Here is a 20,967-nt window from a genome sequence, read left to right as displayed (position 1 = left end):
TTCTTGTACACATAGCAACAGTTTTTAGTTAAGCCTTCCCACCCACACTCACTCTTGAAATAATTGGTGAGAAGTGTCTTAAACTCATAGTGAAATTACCCACCAGTAAATAAAGTTTCAAGCTGACAACACCAGATATTAAGATGCAGATTAAATGTAACAGAAAACAAACCCTTAAAGTGACGTGCAGCAACATAACAGAGACTATGTAACCAGAAGCAAAAAAACTGAAGCAATGAACCTCCCTCAATTTTTCTTGTGCATCTCACTGTGAAAGTAATTGCTTGATTTGTACTGCTTTTGTCTTCCATAAGGAATGATGTTTCTTGACCTCTTTCTCTCTCAAACTACAGAATTAGAAAGATATCTATCTGAATTACCAATAGAATTCTATGGGGGAGTCAGTAGCGCTGGCATTTCAGCATACCATGATACAAAATTCCCCTTGCGACATTCTACGTTTGAGTCTAATCTGAAATTATTTTTCAATTTTGAAAGGAATTCTCCACAAATTTCCATGATTTTACTACTTCCCTTCAAATCCACTAATTAAATTATGTTTTGTTGCTGTAAGAGTAAAAATTTACGCAAGTGTTGATGCAGGAACATGTAAACTACTGTTGTGACCAATGTTGTCTTTTCTAAGCAACACTTCCAAGTTAAATTCCTCTTGCTATCTTGACCCACTGCTCCATCTTAATAGTACATCTTTGTTGAAGAAATCATCTCCGTGTTCACTGCAAAGCATTAGTAGGTATCAGTACTATTGTACTAAATTTGTATTTGTATTCCTAAATTTGGAATGCAGCAAACATGTATTTTTCAAAAACTTCACAGGGCACAATGAATTAACATTACTAAGGATGAGTTTTAAAATACTTTTTTGATTAAAAAATCGTAATTTTACTGTATGTCATGCTATGAGCTGGATTCCCTACTGCAAGCCTCTTTGTGACCAAACTCCAACAGCTGTGCAAACATCAACCACAAGGTACAGGCATGATGCCAAACAGAAAGCTACCAAATAGGTGAAACATCATATTTTCACTGAAATTGTTACTTACCAGCAAATTCTAAGTACACACATGAACAGTACCATCTCAATTGTTCAGAGTTCCAAGTGACTGTTTAGACTTGAGAAGGCTCTGGGGGCTCTTACCAATGTGTAAATATACTGAAGGAGAATGTGAAAAGGAGATGGAACCAGACTGCTCTCTGCAATGCACAGTCAATGGACAAGGGACACAAGGTGGAATGCAAAAAATTCTGTAAAAGTGTAAAAAAAAAGATTTTTTCTATTGCAATCATGATCAAACACTGGAACAATTTGTTAGGAGCAGTTAAGGAGTGTATGACCCTGATATTCAAAACTCAACTGGACATGGCCCTGAGTAACCCAGAGTGACTGCAGTATATGGTCATCAAAGGTCCCTTTATCTTTGACCATTCCACACTTTTTGATATCAAGTAAAAAATTAATTTTTTTTTACCCTAATCAATCCTTAATTTTATGAAAAAGAAAAATAATTTCTATGAATCAAACACAGGTAATCACAAAATTTTGAACTGGAGTTCAAAAACTTCAGCCTTCAAAAATCAACTACCGAGTTTTACAGAAAAGAAAAATTCATTGCTTTTATAGATGCTGTGGTTTTCTATAACCCTTTTTGTATGAAACAGATGCACCATAAGGAAATAAAGAAAATTTTATACTGAAGTGAATAAAATTCACCTTCAAATGTTATGATCTACTCTAAGTATGAAAGAATTACTGAAGCATACCCATTTCATTTATCAGTGGGAGGAATACACCAATACACACTAAATACTCAAACCATAGCGGAGCCAACAACTGACAAAATTGCCATTCTATTCTCCCATAAAGTGAAACCATTTACAATGCTGAATAGCTCATCACAGGAAAGGATGAATATATAAAACCACTTCTAGGTCTGCTACTGGTGGACAAACCAGCACCGGAATAGAAAAATTCTAGAGTCATGTTTCAGTGTTGCAGCTGTGACTATCCCAAAAATTGAAATCTTCCTGAACAGTCTCTCAGTAATAGGCTGCTTGCTGGTTGTTTTTCCCCCTTCTTTTTAAATTAGATGGGCACATGTAAGGTATTAGAATGGTGCAGCCATTGCAAATGTTTCCCCCTTACAAGCTGCTTACATGAACTGAGACTGACTTCAACAATCCTTTTGTATTTTAGATGGTCTTTAAAAAATCCTCAGGATTTTTCCTGCCTAGTCTGTACTCTATTCCACATTAAAACTCTTATATCTAACACATTAAGAAGAAAAGAATCACATCAGTCTGTTCAAGTCCAAACATATGGTCAGGCAAAACTGACAATAACATCAATATAGTTTTAACATGTAAAAATATGCATATATAGGCATATATATTACAAATATGCATTTGCCTGACTAAATGTAAGGGGTTGCTTTATCTGCAAAACTGAAACACTGGGAAATGTCAATTAAAACCCGAGAAATATAAAAACCACTCACCACATACAGACATGTTTTTAAAAAGTGGCTTTGTGAAATATTTTCCAAGGAAGAAACTTGGTTACATTTACACACAATATTAATGAGCAAGGCCAGATATAGTCTTCAGCCTCTCTCTTTTTCTTCCCCTGCCCAAACTCAAAATTTCTATATTTCAGCATTCATTAGTAATGAACACTGTCACAAACTCCTCATACCACAAAAATGAACTGACAGGACTAGCACTATCTACTGATACACTTCCATTTTGTGTGACATTTGACATGGCTTGCCTTTGCTTTAGTGCCTTCCTGTGCCCAGTGGATTGAGAGGGGCCTAAGGGAATTTTTTTAAAATTCCATCATAAATGAAATGGAGAAGAAACATGTACGTGGCTTTTGGAGCAGTAGAGCGCTACTCAAATTCCCTGTCTAAAATGAAGCAGTTCCCAAACTCACATTTACAGAAAATGTCACAGAAAAAATAGCTAACATAATTATATGGAAATTATTAACTCTATACAACAAGAAATTATCTTTTAATGGTGTTTCCAGAAAACTACAGCTAAAGAAAAATTATGCAAATTAGGAAAGTTAATTTCAAATAAGGAGTGGAATACTTCTTAAGCTAATTTAAAATGAAAAGTAGATTCTTAATGAGAATTCTTAAATGGGGCACAGAAGAACCAAAGGACATACACTCTTTCAGATTCCCAACTCATATCTTATTTCCCAACCACCATGATTAGAGGATAAATGCTAGAACACCTCTACTGAAAAGAAAACAACTTGGAGAAGAAAAAAGAGGTACTTAAAGCCAATACACTGCCATTTACTCACTAGAAAATACGAGAAAGAAGGGTAAGACCTGAGACAGAAGCATTAAAAACTGAGTTAGTTGATCCAGAAAATTTTAATTGACAAGTATTATTTTGCATTATAAAAGGAAGCCATAAGGTAAGTTTAATTTCTATGAAAAAAGCAAGTGAAAACAAATGCCAAAACATCAAAATTTCATAACTAGGAAAAAGTCTTAAGTGTCTTCCATTGTTTAGTTAACCTCCACTGTAGACACAAAGGTTCAGGCTTATTTACCAGTGCTTTATGAAATCCTGTTTTATACTATAAACACTATCTCTTTCTAACATAAGATACAGAACAATTCAAATAGGGAGGAGGGGTTAAAAAAAAACAGAGAAAGTCACATCTGATAAAATTATGGATCTAGTGAGCATTGATAGGATAAAAGGGATCAATGCAGTTTCCACTTCTTAATTAAACACACTCCTTGAAAAATAAGATCTAGATCAGGAATTTTTGGATAACTGTAGTGTGTGACTGCAGAGGGAGACAGTTTTTTCTTTTAAAAGAAAAGCACTGAAATCAGCACAAGCCAGAGGAGTGGCACATCTTGCTCTCGTATGTGTACAATCATCCCTCAATCCTGTTTTGAAGGCAGAACACTGGACCAAACTGAATTCCTACCTGTGAGCCAGGAAGCACATAGGCCACTTGGATATCCACCTCTGGGTCTGTCAGTGCAACTTACAGTCAGGGAGGGCTAAGGTAAGAATAATGCAAAGCCATGACATGGCTGTATTCATCACTCCATCTGCAGTGCAGTTTGCACTGTTTTTATCTTACGGTAGCCAGGAAGCTCCACTGCTCATTCTGCACTTTCACTGCTAATCTACACTCTTAAGACTAAAAGGATCAACACATTAGTTCAGAGTTAGTGTGACTAGACTGGAATGGACTGCAGGGTCAGAGATTCTCTCAATGGCATTAGAAACACAAAGCTTCTCACAGTCCAAATCTGTTTCTAATTCACCATGAGGGAAGTATAGTAATGAAGCATGAAATAGTTCTTGATTAAATGAAATCAAATCTGAACAGTGAAGAGTAGGAGGCATTGTACTAGACAGCCTCTTCTGATCACCACCAGGACTTCCTGCCTCCTTAAGACTGGATTTCTAAGGTCTGGTTCTATTAGCACCATACTAATACTGCTCCTATGATTAAAACACGTTGTCCTCTTTCAGATCAAAGAGATAAGCTCACAACAATTTATCTTGATTATTTGTTAGGTAGCTCTGATCTAAATAGATCTACATCTTAGTTTCCAATTGTAGTTAACTTTTTTTTACTTCCATACACATAACTTTGTCTACTAAGTTACCATAGTGGGCATAGTTGGCATCTAAACACGGGAGGGAGAGCTAGGATATGTATGGAATACATGGGCAGTTATAAGCTGTATCTTTCTTACACGGCTTGATGAGTAAGATAACACGTATCCTTTGTCTCTGAGGCCCTCATTATCTCCTTTTCTGCATGTCAGCATACATCACTCTTTAAAGTTTTTACACAGAAAACTAGTTTTCAACGGTCATTGCACCTTCAAGACAAAACCAGTTACCAATAGGAAGAAATACTTAACAGAGCAACAACATGAATGACAATCTGTGATACAGTTGGAATGTGTTAAAGAATGTGGTAGGAAGCGAGGAAACTCATGCACCTGAGAGAAACTGTTCAGCACTGAGTACCACGAACTTGCATATTGCGGAGCATTTCCCATGTAGCTTTTTGCTTCCAGCCAGCATAGCATAACTTGAATATGATTAAATATTTAGTATTTTTGCTACATAAGACTTCAGAATCTATGCAAATATTATGTCAAAATGTATTAATTTCAGAAGGCAACAAAAGAACCATGTTGTAATTTGTGTCATTTAAGTGTTGCAAGGAAGCTGGAATTCTTTTCTTGTGTAATAACCCCAGTTGTTTCAACAAAAAAAAAAGTGCACTTCTGTGTCATCTGTTTAGACAAGTTCATGCCATGATAATCTATGTTTCACTGTTGACAGATAGATGTAGTGCTTCTAAACTACAGTGAAAACCAAGCTATATTTAAATGTGCAGGGAGAAGGGAAATAGAACACTGTATATCTAATGTGAAATAGAATGATAATCAGAACTATTTCAGTATTAGAGAAATAAAATTAAGCTGCACTCAACTGTCTAAAAACTTACCAAAACTAGCATGCCTTAGGGGAATCAAAACTATCAGGCAATCTCAACAACATATGCTGCCATCCACTCCATCTTTAATAAGGTAAACTGGTGGGGTTGCACCTGAAATCCTGTGTCCAGTTCTGGGCCCCCCACAACAAAAGAGACATTGAGGTGCTGGAATATGTCCAGAGAAGGGCAAAGGAGTGGGTGAAGGGTGTGGAACACAAGTTCTGTGAGAAGCAGCTGAGGGAGCTGGGGATGTTTAGCCTGGAGAAGAGGAGGCTCAGGGGAAGACCTTATCGCCCTCTCCAGCTCCCTGAAAGGAGGCTGTAACCAGATTGGGGCTGGCCTCTTCCCCCAAGTAACCACCACTAGAAAAAAAAAGAAAATGACCTCAAGTTAGGCCATTGGGAGGTTTAGGTTGGATATTTTAAAAAATTTCTTCACCAAAAGGGTTGTCAAGCACTTGAAGAGGCTGTCCAGGGAAGCAGTCAAGTCACCATTCCTGGAGGTACTTAAAAGTCACAGAGATGTGGCACTTAGGGACATGGCTAGTGGTGGAGTTGGCAGTGCTGGGTTAGCAGTTGGACTACATGACCTAAAAAGTCTTTTCCAATCCAACTGATTCTATAACTTTATGATTCAATATTCCATCTTTATCCAGTGGATTTAGTAATTCAAAAGACTTTTCAGTTGTTGAGAAAGCATTATCTATCTCTCAAAATAAAAAATTTTAGGTCTTTTAAGTTCAGACCAAAAGTATCAGACTAACAATGACCAATCTCATTTGCTTTTATTAAACTGAAGTTTTGATTTCATGTTGACAGCCATGGCATACACAGCACAGTCTGCTGACCATTTTTCTTTCCTGCAGCCAAAGATTTTCCTATGGAAACAAGTCTGTTGTGCTAGTGGGAATGAGCATACGACTAAAATACTACTGTATTTGAGGAAGAACACAGTGTACATTTCCTGATCCAAGTGAAAAAATCAGACAAAACCAGACTGTATTAAATATGTTTGCAGCTAAACAGTAATAACACAATAATTCTCATCAATGACACATTTTATGATATTGGTGTGCATGCAGGTAATACAAATATACAAGATCCTTGAAAAAAATCCTCACATAGTTAAAGAACAAACAGAAAACAAGAGGATCCAGACTAGTAAATAGCCTCTGGCAAAATGCTACTTGTTTTGATTTTGAACACTATTGAGTGTTCTCAATTTATAAAAGACTAGCTATGCTAGAAAAGCTACCTCAAAGGATCTGAGAAACAAATTACCATACCTGTAAGTCCAATATGGGTTTTTTGTCATTTCTTTTTTATATTATCTTGTTAAAGTAAGAAAGGCAGACAGTTGGAGACAAAACAGTTCACTTTCTTCCTCTTAGTATTTTGTGGCTAGTACATCACCAAAACAAGAATAGTTCAGCATACTAGACATCCCATTGCTTTAATGTAATACACAACAGGGAAAGAATGAAGGAGTTTGTCACTGAAACAGACAATTTGCATTCTCCTGATCAAGGAGATCTGACATTTTCTGCAGTTCTACAAATGCACTTAATCTGTGCATTAAGATAAAGGGGGAAAAAAATTTCATTCTTTCAAAGAGGGGGGAAGAGGGAGGGAAGGGGGTGGGGGGAAGAGTATTCATCACCCAGAGGGTGGCTGGGCACTGGGACAAGCCTATCAGGGAAGTAGTCACAGCATCCAGCCTGACAGAGTTTAAGAAACACTTGGACAATGCTCTCAAGGCACACAGTGTGACTCCTGTGCATAGAAACACTTGGACAATGCTCTCAGGCACACAGTGTGACTCCTGTGCAGGGCCAGAAGTGAGACTTGATGATCTTTGGGGGGCCCTTCCAATTCAGCTTATTTTATGATTCTGTGATTCTGAGAGAAGCTGGTTTGTTGTGGTCATTCCCTGGTGGTGGGTGCATGCCTCCTCTGTCCTACAGTTTCACCACCACTCACAAAAACCTCTCCTGTTCCCCTTCAGCTGGAGGTGCAAACCTGGCCTCAACAGAGCACCTGCTGCTTTTGCAGATGGACGATTCCTTGAGTCATTAACCCTTAACATTTCAGCCTCTCACAGCATCCCATCTTTCCATTATGAACTAAAGAAAAACTAACAGTGGTTTACTTTTTTAGTAGAAATACCATCCTAACTTCACCACTTAAAGTTTTGTACAGCTATAGCCTTATCAGTAAGAAAAACACTTCTCAGAAAACAATGACAAAAACTTATTCTGGTGGTACATTCAACTGAATGCAAATTTCAACAGCAAACAGATAAAATAAAATGTAACAAAATGACCAGAACTGAAGTTCAGACTTCTTGGTCTGCATACTAGATTAATCATGTTTCTTACATTATTTGATATACTAATATTAGATTATTTTAAGTATAAGTTCAATCTCTAGTGATCTCAAACATAAATAGCAGCTTAAAACAAAATTTCTTTCCCTTCCATTTGTACTGTGCATTTACTATATCAACACACAAAGCAGTTACCTCACATAAAGCTCTTATCAAAATAAAGTCAATTAGTGGGATTGTATAACTTAATGATGAAACAAAATACAATTAACTTCAGAAGGCATAGCATACATTTAAAGAGAACACAGCACAAATCTGTAGAATCTGCATCAGCTCCACAAGGACATTTGAGTGCTCACTGAATTATTTCCAGCAAAATATATACTGAGTATAGAGCAATTTTTTTTTAAAAAAAAAGAACTTGAAATTATGCATCAGTGCGCAAAACCCCCAGTATTTTATTTTTTGCAGAAAAGTAATCTTAGTATAAACATGTAATTAAAAGACTTTAAATTTTTCATTTGCTATTAACCATTTCTTTGAAATAGGAAAAAAGGTGATACTAGAAAAAAAAACAAAAACAACCACATGTATTTCTATAGGCTATTGGTAGCAGACAGCTGCCACTGCTTGACTAAAACAAGTCACAACCTAAATATATTATGTCAGACTTACAAGAATTCAAGAAATACATATCATCTTCTTGAAGAAATGAAAAATTAAAGGAGAAAATAACAGGTTTGGAAAGTAATACAAATTCAAGAGTGTACACATGTCTGGAGTGTTATTATTAGAGGCAATGCTGACAAAAGCTCTACAACAGAACAGGAAAAGAAAACAGGCCCATCCTGACACTACTTTTCTTTTTCTAATGAAATCATTTTCATGTGTAGAAGTAATATACTTCTGATTTCAGTGCCACCAGTAGATAGCACAGTATCAGAATCACACATGTTTTACACCAACATGTCTACACAACACAATGGAGTGCGATCGCCCTACAGAAACTATTATGACTAGTGGTTCTGAACAGAAGCAACACTTCATCAAGATTTTGAATCATAACCTTAACATAAACCATAGGAAGACATCGGTATGATCAATAAATCATACAAAAAGGTAGTTGAAATTTAGTTATAGGTAATTTGCCTTCCCTGTGGAAGGAGATAAGAAGTTTTCTGTAAGGTCACTTATAAAAACTTGACAGAACACTGATAAAGATTCCTCTTGGCTTTACAGTGAGTAAGATCAGAATAAAAATATTCACTCTTAAAACACAGTGTTGTGAATTTATACCTGGAAATCATACTTAAGAGCTTTTATTAAAAAAAAAAATAAAGCAACTATAAGATCAGCATGGTGCACTGTTAAATTAATCTGAGCTAATGAAAACATCAGCACTGCCACAAGAAAGCAAATAAGAGATGAAGCAGAGAGCATTAATGCAGGGAAGTACCAAGGAAAGAGTCTGCGTTATTCACTGTTGAGGCAAAAGTGTGACAATGCTGCAACAGGACACCATCTCACTGCTTCACCATCCAGCAGATCACAAGACATTCATAGCAACACTGCTCCTGACGTATTGTGAAGACTTCAGTAACCAGTGCCATAGGAGTCAGCAGGGAATTTTACTCTACTACGGAGATTAGAGTAGCTATAACCATTTCTCTACCACTCCCTGTTATTCTTCCTGATACTTTCATGTGACTTCTTCAAGAAAAAATACGCATTTCAAGTGCTACAGAATCTCACTTTCAATCTCCTTTACCTGCAAGTAGACTGAGGGCAAAAACCATCCTGCTGACAGTGAAAACTGCCTGAGAAGCAGTAACTTGGTGGGGTCAACTTCTTCCCTGGCACAAGGCCACAGTGTGTAAGAGTCAGCCCGCCAAGGGCTCTGCCTGCACACAGCTGTGTGCCTTGCCTTCCACTTGCCAACTGTTTGCTGCCTCTGGCAACCACGTTACCACTTCCTCTGTTTGATGTCTCAGAGAGAAATTCACTCAGGTGTAACTAGCCAGCCCTGTACACATCTTCACCTTTCCAGAACATGCCAAGCAACTGTTTGTTAGATGCAAGAAGTCTGTCTTCCCAAACTTAAAAAAAAAATAAATTAGGAAAGCACTTGTGATTTTATTCCAGCTCAGTTCTAACATTGGTTCTTTATTCTATCACCAGACATGTTTTAACTTCCACTAGTAATTAGTCCTTCATGACATTTTCAGATACTGCTTTTCATATGCAAAATAACTTGCAAAGCAAAACATATCAAAATTTTCATCTGCACTGGAGCATATCTTATATCATGTGCCAGAAGCAGTTTTACTAAGAAAAAAAAAATTTAGAAATGTATAACATAAGGGAATCTGCAGATAAGTGTGTCACACAGCAGTTGATATGAACTTAAAACACTAAATCTACAATCTGAGGAAGAAAAGTGCCCAATGAAGTTGAGATACAAACCAGTAATGTCAAAAACACCGCTGTTCACTTCTTCCTTGTAAGCTACTTCTACTCCCAGTTTTAAAAATGGGTAAAAAATATCAGATCATAAACACTTTTACTTCTCAAAAGATACAAGATAATACTATAAAATAAAAAAAAACAACTCAACTATCAAAGATTACTCAATTGCCAAAATCCTTCTCAGCAATTTTGTGTCTCTGGAATACGTCATGTTCTCGCTCCACAAACAAACAACATGAGGCCGAACACTTTGTGAAGCTGCTGTTTCTATTTATACACAGGCCCACAGGATTTGCTTCAAGCACATATGAACTACAATGGGATGGCAGGAGCAGGACTTGTGCCTGAGGCACATTCTACTGTCCCCACACCATGTTAAAAACATGCTCTTGAGAGAAAAGCATTATTTTATTAATACAGATACATAATTCATAATAGAGAAACAAGAGGAGCAGAATAGGGAAACTTGCATACAGATTACTGTTATAACACATTAATGAATTCAGGGCCCTGAAACCAAACTGGTTACAAAGCAACAGCAGAAAGAACCTCTGGTCCACAAAGGAACCATTTTTCTCATGGTTTTTTTTTTTTTGTTTTTTTGGGTTTTTTTTAATTGTTTTGGTTTTGTAGTGCTCTAAGTTGTGTCTTTAAGTATCAGTGTGACTTCCTTTCAGCTTGCTTGATACTTTCACTGTCCTTCCCCTGTGGGCCTTTGTCAGAGCTCTTCCACTTCACAGCGTGGCACCTGAATGCTTGATTTTGTGCCAAGAATTATTACTGATGGACCATACTTTCGTAAAATCTCTTTTTACAGAAGCTTACCGAGCCCTTTAGAACAAGCCACACCATCTTTACTCAGAACTTCAGAGTTTGCATTGTATGGTTTTAAGCAGATAAGGAAATGTAACACAGACTTTTGGAAAGAAGTTCAGGTTCATTTTCCTACCCACAATATATCATCATAAACAAAGAAACAGTTGCAAGCCTATCCTGATTTTCACTCACATAGTTGCTAAGATACTAACAGCATTTCATTATTACACATGATTTTCTACAAATTTTTTTTTCACCAGAATATGGGTATTATAGCAGTTTTTTCTGTTACTTTCAAGATTGAATAAATTGCTTTCATTCACATACAAATTACACACAAAAATGATTTTCTTTTTCATGACCATCCAGTGTTCATAGGCATTCTAAATTTTATGGTTAATACACTTCTTGTTTACTTTTCCCAGTGTTATAAGCTCTACCATAACACAGGATCCCTCCTAAATTTAGAGCTTCTTAAGGAGAAGAATCATGTTTAATCATGGTATTTCACCAGCAGCTGCAAACTTCATTTATTACTTCAAACAGTCCCTTTTCAGCTGTCGTCTTTCGCATTTCTATTTTCAGTACCTGAGAATGCCTGATATTATTTTCTATCCTTTCATTGTTAAGTCAACTGTCTTCATTAAGGCTCTCTTACCTATATGTCTAGTTTGCAGCTTCATTTGACATATCTTTGAATTACTTCAACTTCCTCCTGCTTTCCTAATATTTTGAAGCAATGTGATTTTAGCTGCAATCTAAACTTTTACTGAGGAACCACTGGAAAAGGCTGAAGTCTTCAGTTTTAACAAGGAGCAGCTTAATTAAAAAAAAAAAAAAAGGAATCTACCAAATTCCTTGCAAAGTCTCCTTATATCTTACATTACCTTACAGGTTTTTCTAGGAAATTAATGAGTCCATTAGAAAGCAGAAATGTTATCCCTGTATCTGGTTTTTTTTTTTCACACTACTGTTATTCTCAATTTATCCAATAAATTTTTTTTTTACTTCTGAAATACCATGTCAGCACCTAAAATACAGATAATTTCAACAGGTTTGAAACTGAGAGCTTATTAACAGACTAGCAATTTTGAAACAAAAAAAACCAAAAAAATCCTCAGAATATTTTTTGACACATTTTGCATCAGCATGGTTCTACATCTGACTTCAGTTCTTCATCCTAGCCTAGTGAAAGGAGATTTACTAGAGACGAAATTTTAAGATTTTGCTGTCCTGTTTTCTGGTTGACTCTGGTCATACGCAGCCTTTAAGAAGCTGGTCATGTGTTTCATAAATTACATTATCTGTTCTGTACTACAACACTTAACTCATAGCTACTGTAATCCTAATTCTATACTTCAAAAGCTTTTAGCGAAACATATTCCTTCACCAGAGCTTTACAATTGTAACAGTCCAGTTAGAATCTTTCTGTGACAGCTCTGCACATAGATATGATAGATTTATTTACATATTCCTGATACACACTTCTCTCTCCAGGAAGAAGAAAGACTTTCTGAAGACTTTTTCATTAGTGATGAGGTAGATTAAGTTTTTTGGTTGCTTTGTTTATTCTTTTTAGTTGGTTCTGTATCACATGACTATTATTACAAGACAAAAAAGTCAGGAAAAATTCAGCTGAAACCAATCCCCATAATTTGATTTACATTACAGGAAACTGCATTCCTTTAGTGAGAGCAGTCATAGGATAAGTGACCTAAACTACAAGCAGTTATTAAAGAACAGAAAAGACCAACTTCCTTTTGAAATAAATCCACTCAGAAGAAAGATGAGAGTGCAAAGTTACATATATTTGCATAGCTCTGCCTAGAGGAGATGAACAGTATAATATACTGTGCTCTTTCTCTGACCTCTCATATGCAATTTAGCGTTCAGTTTTGAGCAGCCTGAGAAGCCAAAAAATAAATACATTCTCAGCCAATTATACTTGGTTGGCCAGCCTGTAGGCAATAAAAAACAACATCTGGTACTCTAGAAACCTATATTTTATACCAGGTTTTTATTTTTCAGCATTAAAGCAATGAAGCAAAATTAAAGGTTTTTTTATTTCTCACAAAACAGATGACGATTAGATAAAAATCAAGGTTCCTTTACCAAGGACTTGCAGCAGTGCAGGCTGCTGGCTGCAGAGATTGCAGCTGCTGGACGTTGTGAGCTAATTACTGGCACAGTGAGAAGCATTTACCTAAAGCCAGTGAGGGGAAATTTGAGGCACAGGGCTCACAGAGGAAGACTGGAGGTTTGGATAACAACTTGGATTATGTTTAATAGTAACTATGAAGCTTAATGTCTTCGAAGAATCATAGGCATTTAGGCAAAATATACATTTAAGGGTCTGAGCCATTCTTCCTTAAGTCAGACAAAGTAACAGGAATGCTCCAGATGCCCCAAAGAAAAAAGGCCATCTGTCCCACTAGGACACAAAGTCGCCCTACTGATGCATGCCCACCTGACTGTTAGGTGGAGCAACAACGACTCTGTGAGCCTGCTAACCAGGTTAATCACCCAGCCTCTCAAGTGATTGAACCTACAGCCGTTTTCCCATTTATATTTGGAATCTGACAATGAATGGGTTATCAACAATCTACTGTATTAAGAGCATCTTTAACAGTATCACAGAATCTGTTTTAACAACCTCATAGAAATTATTCAGAATTACACAACTATTAAAATGCATGAGACTGCTACTTTATAGCACCCTGTACCTTTACAAATTTAAATTAGATAGACAATCTTCACAAATATAAACACCGAACCCAAAATGGAATTTTCTATTCATTGCCAAAAGGGATGCTTTTCTAATTATGGCTGTCACATTAGGAGAGTATCCCACCAATGTGAAGTCCTTTGAAAGAAGGGCAGTCATTCTAAAAGAATGAAGTACAAACAAAACAAAAAACATCATTTGTAGGGATAATCACTCTATTTTGCCTCATAGGATTTTGGGTTTTTGTTATGAAATGAAGTACCCTTTTTTCCTGCACATTGGACAATCACTAAAACGCTGATGTAACAACAACTGTAAAAATCATAGCTGGTTTATAATTGACTGTATCTCTTCAGTCAATTACATGAAGTATCTGTTATAATGAAAGAACATGACCAGATCATTAAGCTCTAAACCACTAGGTAAGATCATCTGTGATAAAGTTTAATAGTATATTAATGACTAATTTATTTCCCATATCAGGGAATTTCAAGAAATTTTATTTGAGAAGGGATTTTGTTGTAAAATCTCAGTAACAACTGTCATCCCTAACAAACCCCAGTTGTAAACCTAATTAGGTATTGATAACAAAATTCACTAATTTATACTGTTTCATCATTCTGACATATATAATTAGGGTCATTGCATTCGTACTAGCAGAGTTTAAAAAGATGGCTAAATGACTGTTAAATCTCAGTACGACAGAATTCAAGTTTCCATAAACTTCAGAGAATGTTACTTGTCTGAGATCTTCAAGGCCCCCTGCTTCCTCAAAAGAACTCTGCAGGTATTTGAACTTGCAGAAATCAAATGGGCTGAACACCACATTCTACAACCTCTAAGATCATAGTTGTTGAATGTAACTGTCAGTGTAAAAACTGGATTGGGAAATTCCTTCTGAATTACCCATTTCAAATAACAAATGCACAAAAAAAAAATTAAAAAGTGTGAACATGTAACATATGTAAGAAAAACCTTTTCACAGTTCACAGTATATTTGTAATCTTTCACAGCCCCATGCAAGCAGTGGAATACTATTTCACAAACCCACCAGATTCCAGTAGTGTGTAACTCCACCCTGGAAAAATGCAATTAAGCTTTATTTCTGTGAATGACAGAGTATCTGTTAAATAAGAGTTTTGTTACAGGTTAAAGTGGCAGCATATGTAGAGTCTTCTCTTTGCCTTTGGAAGGAACTCAGTAAATCAGGGCCCCGGGGTCATTCCCAGCCCTGACTGTCCCTGCAGAGCTGGCTCCACAAGTACATAACTCAAAGCTCACCTTTTTTTTTTTTTTTTTTTTTTTTTTTTATTCCTGCATACTAAGCAAACACCAAAAAAATCTGGCAGGACTGTGCATCAGTGCAATTAATTTCTATATTCAATGCACCATTTAATAGCAATGCAAATCACTTTCCCATGCAGACTGCTATTAACCAATGCTGCTAAAGGACTATAGTTATTCAGCTGTTTCAGTATACCATATATATGGTTCTTTTTATTGCTTTAAGACAGCTAGAAGTTTTACACACCTAAACCTAAAAATTAAGTGATGTTCAAAAAAACACAGATAGCAGCTCCCTTTTTTTTTAACACTCTGGTCCAATATTAAGGAAAAAATGGAACACATACAAGATGCAAAAAGACTACAATACCAACATTTTTTTTCTGAAAAAGCTTGGTGAAAAGTTTTTAAGTATCCTGCTTCCCTAGCTATCTCATGAATAGTTTCCACACCATAAAACTTACAGTGCTTATTTGCCTGTAGCATAAATCAGAAGTTTCAGCTTCATTTAATGTCACACGGACTTGGCATTAAAACTGGTGCACAGGTTATCCTTCTCTTATTTGTTAACAGTAATTTGCTCCCATTCCCCCATTTCCAAAGTTGCTTAAAAGCTTTATTAAAACAGGTTTCTTGATGAATCTGTGTTCCTATGTTTCAAAAAGAAAAGATAACAAAACCCCATATGAGAATGTCCACATAATCTACTACAAAAGCCATCCCAAAGTATTAATTGAAACACTTTTTCAGCCTGTGTCAAAAACCCTGCTGTTTTCTTTCAAAGACTAACATATACCTGAACAGAGTTCAATATCAAGAAATTAGAATAATGTGCACCATGGTGTCTGGACAGTTTGTGTTTTCTTTAGTGAGAGTGGAAATGAATGAATGACCAGATAGATTAAAGTATGGGCTACATCTGAGAGACTTTAAAATGTAAAGAAATTGAAAGGAAATAATTTGATAAATTTAAGCGACTGACCTATGGCTTCATAGGGCATCAGAGGCAAACCGAAATACTCCTGAGCTTTTCCTAATCACAGACAAGTTTATTTTTCACAAGACTCATTTCCTCCCAGTGCACTTACATCCCATTTACAGATTCCCAAGCACACAGTCTCAAATTTTTCATTTCATATTCAAACTACTTCTGCAGACTGAATTAACAGAAACAAATGTGACTATTATTCCTCACTGCTCTATTCAAATTCCTAAGTAGGTAGTTTGAAGCACAAGATTACATTATCTGTAACTTACTAAAATTCTACATGCACTATTATCCCACAAGCACAAGTTATACCTCTGCAAGAAGGCTGTTCTTACTTTTTTTTTTCATTAGAAATAAGAGCCATGTTTTGTAAGTTTTTTAATTAGGTTCCTGTTTTGTTACAATCACTTTCAAAATGAGTATAATTTAAAAACTAAATAAAAATGATGCAACAATCATCGACATTGGGGGTGGGGGTTTACACATATAACATGTGAGATTTAGGCTTCAGGCTAAGACCTTTCTCCATAAAAAAAAAAAATGAAGTGCCTCACTGTTCAGCTTCAATTTGAGAGAGACAAGAGACAGCTTAGAACAAGAAAAGCATATGTGCAATCTACAAAGGCAATTTGTTCATCATTGACTGAATGCAGTTGTAAGCTTACTCTCAATTTTCCTGCAATGTTTCCATCAGCTGAGTAACCCTGAACAAAGAAAGTAAAAAGTTATCTACAGCAGGTTGTCTCCTCACTCCTTGATGCACTTGCTGTTCAGTCCTAAGAAATGAAGCTTAACTTCTGCAAATAATTTTCAAGTTTTTTATTGAAAGTAAGCATGGAAGCAACATCTACCTGCTTAAGACAGGAAAAAAAATACACATGTTTCTCAGTTTCTCAGAGAAGACAGCAAATTATGAACAAAGAGACATCTTCTATAGGGGGCAGTTAGACAAATGAAGAATGTTATCATTCAGGAGCATTCCTACCAACAAAAAAATAAGAGTAAACTTTATGTAAAAAAAAAGTAAACTGCTCTGTAGAAATAACACAATTATTTCCATAACTGTTTAACCTGGTGTGTAACACTGCAGAGGTATGGAACTTTGTTAAATTAAGCTTCATGTTATATTTTGAGATGTAAAATTGCAGCCTGCTTCAATCAGTTGAAACTAAACTCCCTCAAAATGCCATAAAGCAAGAATTTAGAGACCATCCTATGTGTTATTCTCAGTGTACTCCAACTACTTTGCTGAAGCTGCAAAACTTTCAATGACAGTGAAAGTTTCTATTCACTTTCTTTGGCCTCCATGTGCTCAGTAATACCGAACACCTCAAATAAGGTTGTCAGTTCCTTCTATGCCCAAAATGTGGAAGGAACTGTAAGGTACTGCTTTAATTCACTGAACTCCAGAATAACTGAATGTAGATGAATGATAGAATAAGCTTTGAAAGATCTCTACACAAAGTTTAGTAAGAAATGGCCTTATGCAGTTCCTGGAGGTCCTAAACGCCAATTAGCTCTGAAATCCCAAACAGAACATTAATGAGATTTCCCAGCCAAAAAGTTTGTATATGCCATGGTAATTGTAGAAAAGACATTAGACTTTAACTCAAAAATAAAATGTCAAATGCAGTGTATTAATTACTTTTGGAGACAAGGGGTTAGGAGACCAAACTGCTTAGATGAGAGCGAGCACAGAAAGCTCCTTAAACAATTCACTGGTAGTTTCTTACATAGATCAGGTGCAAAATATCTAAATATTGGCAATTCATATAGGCATATAGGCTGAGCTAATTTTTTTCTTTTAAAAAGAGGAAACATTTGATTTTAAACTACAGAACAAAAACTAACTAAATAGAAGCATGGGTTCATTTTTCTAAACACATTGCCTTTAAAAAAAGAATTAATGAGATCAAGCCACCTTCTCATCTTTTTTTCTTGCAAGCTATGAACAGAGAAAAAGTTGAAACTAGAATATTTCTGGAAGGCAAAATAATCACCATGTGTCCTTTTACTAAAACAGTAGAGAAATGGGCACATATAAAATTTGACACCTACATGAAATACCGATGAATTTTATATTTCATAAAAAATGACAAAAAACCTACATATATGGACATTGTCCTAAAGTAATCATTACCAAAAGTGGAGTGTGAGTGGCCAGCCAGAGTCCTAGCTGCTCCTCTTTCTAAATCATCATATTCACATAAGGAAGAAGAATTCAGTGAAATAGACAGTGGTAAGTAACAAACCATATTCACATTGATTTTGCTATTTTGAGTGTTTAGCAATAAAAGATTTTCATTTTTAATAGATTGTTTTTACCTTCTACACTACAGAGCATTTTTTTCTGATTCCTCTGACAATAAAAAACAGGAAAAAAACCCAAAACTTCCTTTTCATTTCAGCTGTAATGTTTTATTCTAGCTGAAGGTGATTTTTTTCTTTTTAAATAGGCAGATTCAAGGCAGAAGACTATAAATGAAAACTATAAGCATTTCATTAAGATGTTAAAAAATGTTTCAATGTGTATAAAGAAATGTCTTTAATTTTTCTATTTTTTTTTTCTTGACAAAAACAATAACCTAGTCATGACAGGCTCTGAAAAATAGGTCTGGCTGTCAAAATAGTAATTTTTAGATAATTTCTTTCTTCACAAAATGAAGCCTCTGATGTCAATACTGAATTCTAAGTTTCTAAAAGATTTATTTTTCAAAGCTACATTTGTATTAAATGTTTCCAAACTATTCCTCTAAAACTGTAGCATGAGAGACTGAAAATATTTTAAAGAGTTTCTCTTAGATGGAAAATGCAAAGTATAATTTTTTAAAAACTGTTGTAGATAACTAATAACATTTTACAGTTTGGTTATGCAATAACATTAATTTCGTAATTTTTTAAAAATAAAAATAAATAGATGGTTTTCTGCAGAAGCATTTGAATTCTAATAGAAATTTTTGGTCATCAGAAGATGTGTTATTACTATAAGAACTTCTCCAGTAATGGCAGTTCATTCAAGACTGGGTATACTCAGCCATTAGTGCTTTATCTGTATTCCTTGTAAACCTATTCTAAAAAGTGATTAAAACTGTTCCCAACAAGTGTATGTTATAAAAAAAAAAATCAGAAGGCACAAGCTTCAGAAGTTTTTTGGGAAAAAGGTCTGACATGGGAGAAGAACCTCAAGTCTCCAATAGAGACAAATATGGATTTTACTAAGAGAAATTAAAAGAAGGATCCTGAGAAATACGATGGCTAAAACAAATTATATAGCTTGTATTACTACATTATAAAATTACCACCCTGTCAGAAAAAGAAATATATTATTTAACTTCAGCATGTAGAGCATTATCCTTTTCAAAACAGATGATGTCACAAACTATTTAAAATTCTGCTAATGTATAACCTTCCATGTAAATGTTCTAATAACATCTGCTGTGACTTTGTCACAGTTCTTAATACATAGCACACTTTATACTAACAAAACAACTCATTTCTGGAGGACAATGTACAACAATCATGAGTCACAACTGACTCATGGAAAAAGACAAGGTAGGCAGGTTACTTTCTTACTCAAGGATATGTTCTGTGCAAAAGTGACAATAGAAGAATTTTGCAAGGACAATCTACAGTGTGCTCTTACTCCTCTCAGAAGCAGGGCTGATAAGAGAACCCCAAAAGTATTTTTCACTAATTAGTATAAATATCTTTTAATTCCTCCTTACTTGCATTCATGAGTCCACTAAATGTAACTTAATACTGGATGTTGTCACATTCCGTTTTCAGATTAAGCGCATCTGAATCAATAGCTTGTAGTTAATTAATATAATTTATATTTTCTTACATTTATTTCATTTCTTGCATTCAGACAAGTCATTCATGTACAGGCTGGCATACAAATATCTAAATCCTTTTTTTCTTGTGGCTGATTTTTCATGTGTTAGGTCTTCATGGAGATGAGGACATCAGCTGGTGATATCCTAAGCGATAAATTTTTTAAAAACCCAAGAAAACCAAGCAAGTGGAAGAGGCTCAAAAGTGACTAAATCAGTTCCGGAACACAAATGCTTCTATTTTATCATTAGCATATAAACTGAAGTTTAAAACCTGCCCTCAGCTGCAAATGACAGAAACCTGAGAAAGCATTCTAGAGTTCAATATAGGCCTTGTCCTTTTCTACCTCCTTTCCTTAAGCCCTCGCTTTAATAATTCTTTGTGAGCAGATGGTATGTGCACACTCCGGAAACAAATTTATGGGGTTATGAACTTGGAAACACTTGCCTATATGTTATGCCCGAGATCATTCTCCCGTCTCTAGAAATTCCAATGAATAATTGTAAAGACGTACCAGTTTGTAATGTACAGGCCTGGAAAATTTCTACTTTACATTCAGTTCAGTGCCATATGAATACTTTTTGTTTATTTCAACAACCAGTGAAAAAAGAGATTTTATTCTCATCTGGATGTCATCTTTAAAACAGAACTAAAACCATCTGTAACTGTAAAATCTTTTTTTTCTAAACTATGAGTAGAAGAAACACTTTTGTGGCTATTTTAAAGGGAATCCTAGGACATCATTAACACTGCACCAATTAGGTAGCAAGATTACTTTGAAAAACAAAGAGACATCATGGCATAGGACTCAAAAATGCAGTACGGGATTAGGACAAGAAGCATTTCAAACATTTCATATCTATCTGCTAGTATTCTTCTAGAAGATAAGTACTTCCCAGTTTATTCTGTCCAGGGCAAAATTGATTCTATCTCTACAATGTTTGAGAATACAAATTATGACCAGCAATAAAGAATTTTTTTTCTGTATCTTTGAACATAGATGAGAAC

At 35.5% G+C, this 20,967-nt stretch overlaps 1 protein-coding gene across 1 annotated transcript in view; it reads right to left on the bottom strand.

Moving 5' to 3' along the window:
- The window catches only part of PPFIA2 (PTPRF interacting protein alpha 2), a 282,312-nt gene that overhangs the window by 241,339 nt on the left and 20,006 nt on the right, over positions 1 to 20,967 (bottom strand). The gene's annotated exons all lie outside the window — the stretch shown is intronic.

This window comes from Pyrgilauda ruficollis, unplaced genomic scaffold (assembly GCF_017590135.1).
Source record: "Pyrgilauda ruficollis isolate IOZ18807 unplaced genomic scaffold, ASM1759013v1 scaffold32, whole genome shotgun sequence".
In the NCBI taxonomy this organism is placed as follows: Eukaryota; Metazoa; Chordata; class Aves; order Passeriformes; family Passeridae; genus Pyrgilauda; species Pyrgilauda ruficollis.
Note: the sequence above shows the minus strand (reverse complement) of the source record. Positions and strands in the feature narration are given on the sequence as shown.